We start from the raw sequence: 6,662 nt of genomic DNA on the forward strand, positions 1-6,662 counted from the left end.
GAAACCCACATAAATGGGGGGATGGGTCAGAGGGGGTGGGTGTGGAGGTTGCCTATAAATAAAGCCTTGGACGGCAGAGTTGAGGAAAGTGGCAAGCAGAACTCGTCATATCAATGAGTCTGATTTTGACTGAAAGACCTTGCTGCGGAGAATCTGAGAGGAAAGCAATGAAAATCTATGACATTATATCACACATACACACATGTCTGCACAATACACATTCAAACACATGAGTACACATACATATCTCTCACACACAGAGAAAGAAAGAGAGAAAGAGAGAAAGAAAGAAAGAAATGGATAGATAAAATACATAAGTAGAAACTGCAATGAGGCTCCATTTATCCGTTTTTGATGTAAAAAGAAAGGGGTTGGTCGAAATGCCCTGTTTTGTTCTTTAAGTAGCGCTAAAGACCCAATCCAAGACCTTGTGCAGCTAAACGCTCTTCCTGTAGCCCTATTAGGCGCTCACGGACCTACAAAGGGCAGGTGGCCCTCTCAAATTGGAGGGATACAGCTGAGCCCAGGTCAGAGGTGGATGCAGGACTCCCAGGTGAGATCTCACGGAGATGTCGTCCCTCTGACTGGCGCTAGAGGGCGCACGTGGCCTGGAGCCCCTCCGTGTGTTCTTCAATCTCGGATAGTCCAGGCAGGGCTCTCCACACCCCCACCACTCAACCCAACCTAAACCCGGAAGGTGGGGACAGAGCCTGAAACAGCCTTGCAAATGTCAAGATGGGGGGACCCTGCCTGCTCCCTCTCCCACCACCCCAGAGCTGGTGGGAGGGACTGGAGGAAGGTTTTCCTTGTGCACCCTAGAAGAGACCTCAACTCGGACAGAAGTTTTTCTCCGTGCACAGTGGAAGTCAAGTCTTAGATATCTTGATGGTCACTCTTGCTTTGGGATCAATGGTTGGGGGTGGAGATTTGCAGCAGTGTCTCTGAGGATGTCTTAAAGCATCAGACATACCGAGAGTGAATCTCTCTCTACCCTGCCCTTTGCTGTGTGGACCTGAACAAAGACATCTCTGAACTTCAGTTCCTTCTAGCCCAGAGACAGGATGAGGACCTCTTCACTGTAGGCTTGGGACAAAGACTGTATACCATCCTGTACCTGCAGGTGGCTCACAGAGCACCTGTAGAGACAGGAGCCTGCAGCCACCCACGCGCAGCTCCAGTGAGGATTGTTCTGCTCAGGAAGAGAAATGCTGACTTTTCATTGATCCACCTAATGGCTTTGTGTGTCTAATCAGCCTGAACTGCATCCTATTGTGTGTCTGCAGTTAGATCTAACTGTTGATCTAATTACCCAGGTCTAGAATTAGACTCTCACCCGGAGCTGGGAGAACTGCTTCCACCAACTACTCCTTCTAAGGGAAACCCTTCTGAGACTGACAGAATCCTCCCTGAAGCCTCAAAGTTGCATTGAGCTAAAATGGCAGGTAGCAAAGGAAATCTTATTCCCCCCCACAAGCCCTAACTAATTACTGGATGTCATCCCAACCCGATTAGTATTTACCCAATAATGTGTTGATTCCTGATCCAGCCAAAAGCTTACCTGCCATTTAAATGGAGCACGATATTTAAATCTTAATTTCATCACCTGCTGGTAATAATCTTACAATTATAAATCCAAAGTATCACTGGGAATACATTTGCATACATAAAAGAATCTGTCCTCATTGCTGTCCCACGGCACACATGGCTGTTGGTTTGACTTTCAAACCAGAGCTGAGTATCCTTTTATGGAGAAAGAGATAACGGGGTTTTTCCCTGCACCGAAGCCTGCCTGGAGAGGGAGAGAAACACATGCACACCATAAAAGGGCATCTGGGCAAGCACAAGTGCCCCGCCTGTCACCTGTGAGATATGAGCCACCTCTTTGTTGGTTACTGATGCTCTCACATTTCTGCTTACAAGTCAGTCGATACAAACAAAGCCACTTCAGAATTCCCAGACATTCAACGCTTATTGTCACAGAAGGGGCAGTGGAGACTGTCAGCCTCTGCAGGACTCTCAGGCTGCCAGGGCCTTGATGCCTATATTCTGGCTGTTATATCTCTAGGGCAACGTTCCCCAGAGGAATAGAGGGTTTGCGGGCTCATCAGCACACGTGTGTGCACATGCACAGAAATGAACCTTCTCGGCAGCTGGGAGTCCTGCACCAGTGGAAGGGGAAGACTCTGGTCCTGCCAAGACTGAACTCCCCAGTGGATGGGATTGTTGGGAAAGGGCAGAATGTGGGGGTGCATCAGGAGAGGAAAACCCCTATGGAAGGGGAGTGGGAGGTGCTAGGGAAATGTTAGCCTGGACACCAGGAAAGGGAAAAACATTTGAAATGTAAATAAGAAATACGCAATTTAATAAACATGGAATAAAAAAGACACTCCTTCTGGCAGAGGAGAATGTGTGATTTCTTTTCAGGATCTGTGGGAAGACTTTGGACACCTGGGCAAATGTGGAATGACCTTTGGAAACATTTGGATAGTTCCAGAAACTCCTGGAAAAGTGGAAGATCCGAGATCTCTATGGCAAGAGAGGAAGGTTTATGTGAACCTGGAATGTGTGGGGACATTATCTGTCCAAGTTTGTCAGTAGAAGAGTCAGCAGAAGGAGGCCCAGGCACAGTGTGATCTTCTTTGAGTCTTTCACTGTTCTCCCCAGTACTGTGTTTTGTAGATGATGCAGGCACTCTGGCTACCAACTCGTCACAGTCCACATGTTCTTCAAGCCCAGTAGACATAACCCGGCTTTTTTTTTTTCACCTTCCCAAGAATGGGGACTAAAGATGAGGCCACTCTTTTTCTAGTAGCAGGATGTCAGCAGATGTTCTGGTATCCCTGTTCCTCAGCATCGAGATATATTAAAAAAATTAAGACACTTGTTTTATGTGTTTCCACCACACCTGGTATTTACAATATGTGTCAAAGAATACAGACTCACCCGTAGTTAAATACTTCTTTAGTTGTATTAATACGTAGCCTGTGGAATCTTATATTTCCAATTACTCCTTCCCATCTGCTCTAGCTTGCTGTCTATTTTATATTTACTTCAGATGTGAACATATATTGCTATTATTTCATGTTGCAGAGCAATCATGACTGAAAATGTTAATTTTAGTTCTGTTTAAATTACTCTGTTCCTCATGCACTGATTTCTGTGTGAATATTAATTTCTGACTCATTATTTTGTCTCCTTAAATGATTCTTCTGTAACATTCTTTTTCAAAGTCTACTTTTTAATTTTTAATTATCTCTGTGAGTGTACGTGTTTGTGTGTGTGTGTGTGTGTCTGTTTGTGTGTGTGTGTGAATACACATAAGAACATGATGTCCAAGAAAGCCAGTAGGGGGCGGTAGATCCCCGGAGCTGAAATAACAAGCGTTTGTGGGTCACAGGACACGGGAGCCTGAATCCAAACTCAGATCTTCTGTAAAAGCAGTTTGCATTCTTAATTACTATGTCGTCTCTGTGGCACCCTTTTAACACTTCTTCAATTAGTCCAGTTGGTTAGCAATTCCATTAGATGTTGTCTGGGAAAAAACAAAACTTTTTAAAAGTTTTATCTTTAATAGGCACTTTTTTTCTTCTGAGCACAGAACTGGAACTTTAGAGTTATTTATTTCGGAAGTGACCTTGTGCCATCCTGCCTGATTTGCTGTGGGCATGATTTCCAGTCTAACCACACCTGTACCTTCTGTTTTGATTCTCCGTTCTTTTCCTCGTTTTATTTTTCTTTCTTTCAAGCTTTTTCCACTTCCAAGTAGTTTATTATATAAATATATGATAGTATTAATTATGTATCTCTCCCAGCTCAGCTTTTAACTCTCATGAGCACTGATCCTGTGTCTGGATGTACTCTGTGTTCAGCACCTGGGACAGCTCCCGGGTCTCAGCCACATTAAGTGTTTGTTAAACAAAGAGGCTTTTTATTCTTATTTTACAGATGAGATGCCTCAGGTAGAGAAAGTTTATGGTAACGGAACACACTGGGAATCCTAACGTGGTTTCTGAGAGACTTAATGAGTTGAAGACAGAACGGGAGAGCCTAGATTTCTTAGGGTTGTTCATACGAGTTCTCAGCCACAGAGGATGAAAGGTAACAGTATGGTGAGAACAGCTCAGATTTAGGTTACTACAACTCAGTGTGGATCCGCTCACATCAGCCCCTCCCTGGATGTGTGGCTTGCCTGGAAGAGTGTTAAGACAATTGCACATTGAATCCTGTTCTGACATGCAAGCATAAATGTTGAAGACAAATAATCTTTCTATGATTATGGCTATAAAATTTTATTTTTCTTGTGTTCATTATATTATATATGCCTTCTGAACTCTCCTGCATACTATAGAGTAAATACATTTAGTGTGCATGAGAACTCCACATAGGAGGCTACAAAAATACCTCAGCTGTTAAAGGCTTGTGACCCAACCAAAATATCAACGAAACTGAAATTAGTCACTGTGTATTAGGTGTTTGTATTGAAATAGTCACATATTAGCTCTTTGTAATTCTCTACATCATATCAGGTCAAATTATAATGATAGTGAATCCATCCAATTACAAAATTCACCATTATAGCTAATAACTTATTTGAATTATTTAACTTGTGTTTTGGTTTCATCTTCATATTGTATACCAAAGGAAGCATAGTTAGTGCTCTCCTATAATCAAATAGCCACATCGTCTGTGGTAATCGCTATGTTAGTAAAATATCAAAATCGGTTTCTTTAGTTCATTTACTTTGGAGAGATCTTATCTCAGCAGAAATGCTGAAATGAAATATAAATAAAATAAACAAACTGAATAAAATATAAATCTTTATAAAAGATAAATGATATAGTAAAATAAGTTATAAAACACAGAAATAAATTACAAAACTCAAACTCAGATTACCCCCACCAAAACCAAGCTCACTGAAAATAAAGATCATGGACCCATCATATAAGTAAGTACCTGTGAGCACATGCTTGACAACACTCTAAGTTCTTTCTCTCCCTTTACATTAAGGGAGCAGAGGTAATGATTTCCCCTATGTTCTCTGAATTATCCATGGTTCTGCTTAAGATGCAACAAAAAATCTAAAATGCCTGTTTATGGAAGATTCGTTTTTTTTTCTTATTTGCATCCTTAATGTATCATAATCGATGCAATTCTACATGCCTAGTGAAGATGTGTTATATAAATAAATGATGAAGAAGATTCAATTTAAAAATTATATTATGTTTATTAGAAGAATTTTTCCACTCAATTTCATAATCCATTTTATATAATACAGACTCTGTCATTCTTCTCCAAAGATTCCAGTCATGATGTATCTTAATACACCACACTTATTCAAGTGTATTTTGTATCTATTTGTATCCACCTCCCCATGAGAACCGCCTCAATATATATTTCATATACTGGCAATGCCTATCCTGATATTTCCATTTATTAGGATGATACTATCAAGAAGATACAAGCTTCCTGTTTCTTGCTGTGCCCAGAGATGACATACTACAATAGCTCACTGTACCCAAATTCAGTGGGAGAGAAAGCTGGACTCCCAGAATCATGGACAATTCTGAGAACTTAGGGACAACCATTACCTCTGCTCACATTCCTGTACTGAGGGGAAGCTGCTTAGAGCCCTATGGATACAGGAACCTTGGGAGAGTAAGGGAGGGGATCCTTCCAGTATCTACCTGTGTCCAGAGATGGAAGCCAGTGGCCAGGAAAAGTAACACAACTGAGAACACAGGCGAGACCAACCCTTCTGCTCCAAGCAACCAGGCTGGAGGCCTCAGGATACAGAAAACAAGAGCAATATGGGACAGGACACTTCCTGTTTCTGCCTGCACCCATTGCAAATCTGGTCCTACATATCTCTGTACCCACATCTTGGTGGGAGAAAAGAAGTCTATAGGAACAGTGACAAAGAGTTTTACAAGACGGTCAAGCCACTGTCAGAGACAGCAAGACCACGAAAAACTAGAGAAAACCTGATGACAAGAGTCAAGCACAGGAACTTAAGCAACAGAAACCAAAACTACTTGGCATCATCAGAGCTTCCTTATCCCAAGAAAGCAAATATTGGATATCCCAACAAACTGAAAAAGCAAGATGTAGATTCAAAATCATTTTTCATGATGATGATAAGAGGATATTGATAGGGAGCAAATAAAACTCTTCAAGCAATACTGGACAACATGGGTAAAAAAGTAGAAGCCTTTAAAGGAGAAACACAAAATTCCTTCAAAAATTACAGGAAAATACAGTCAAACAGATGAAGGAATTAAAAAAATCTAGGATCAATAAGTGGAAATAGAAGCAATAAAGAAAGCAGAAGTCATAGATAGAAGCATCAGAAAGAGAATACAAGAGATAAAGGATAAAAATCTCAGGGGCAGAAGATACTGTAGAAATCACTTACACAACCATCAAAGAAAATGTAAAGCTCAAAAAGCTCCTAATGGAAAACAACCAGGAAATCCAGGATACAATGAGAAGATCAAACCAAAGGATAATGGGTGTAAAAGACAGCGAAGATTCCCATAAAGAAGGGCCAGTAAATATCATCAAAAATTATAGGATAAAACTTCCCTAACATAAAGGGAGAAATGCCTATAATAATAAAAGTATCATACATTTCTCCAAATAGATTGGACCAAAAAGAAATTTCT

Source organism: Rattus norvegicus, chromosome 3 (genome assembly GCF_036323735.1).
Source record: "Rattus norvegicus strain BN/NHsdMcwi chromosome 3, GRCr8, whole genome shotgun sequence".
NCBI lineage: Eukaryota > Metazoa > Chordata > Mammalia > Rodentia > Muridae > Rattus > Rattus norvegicus.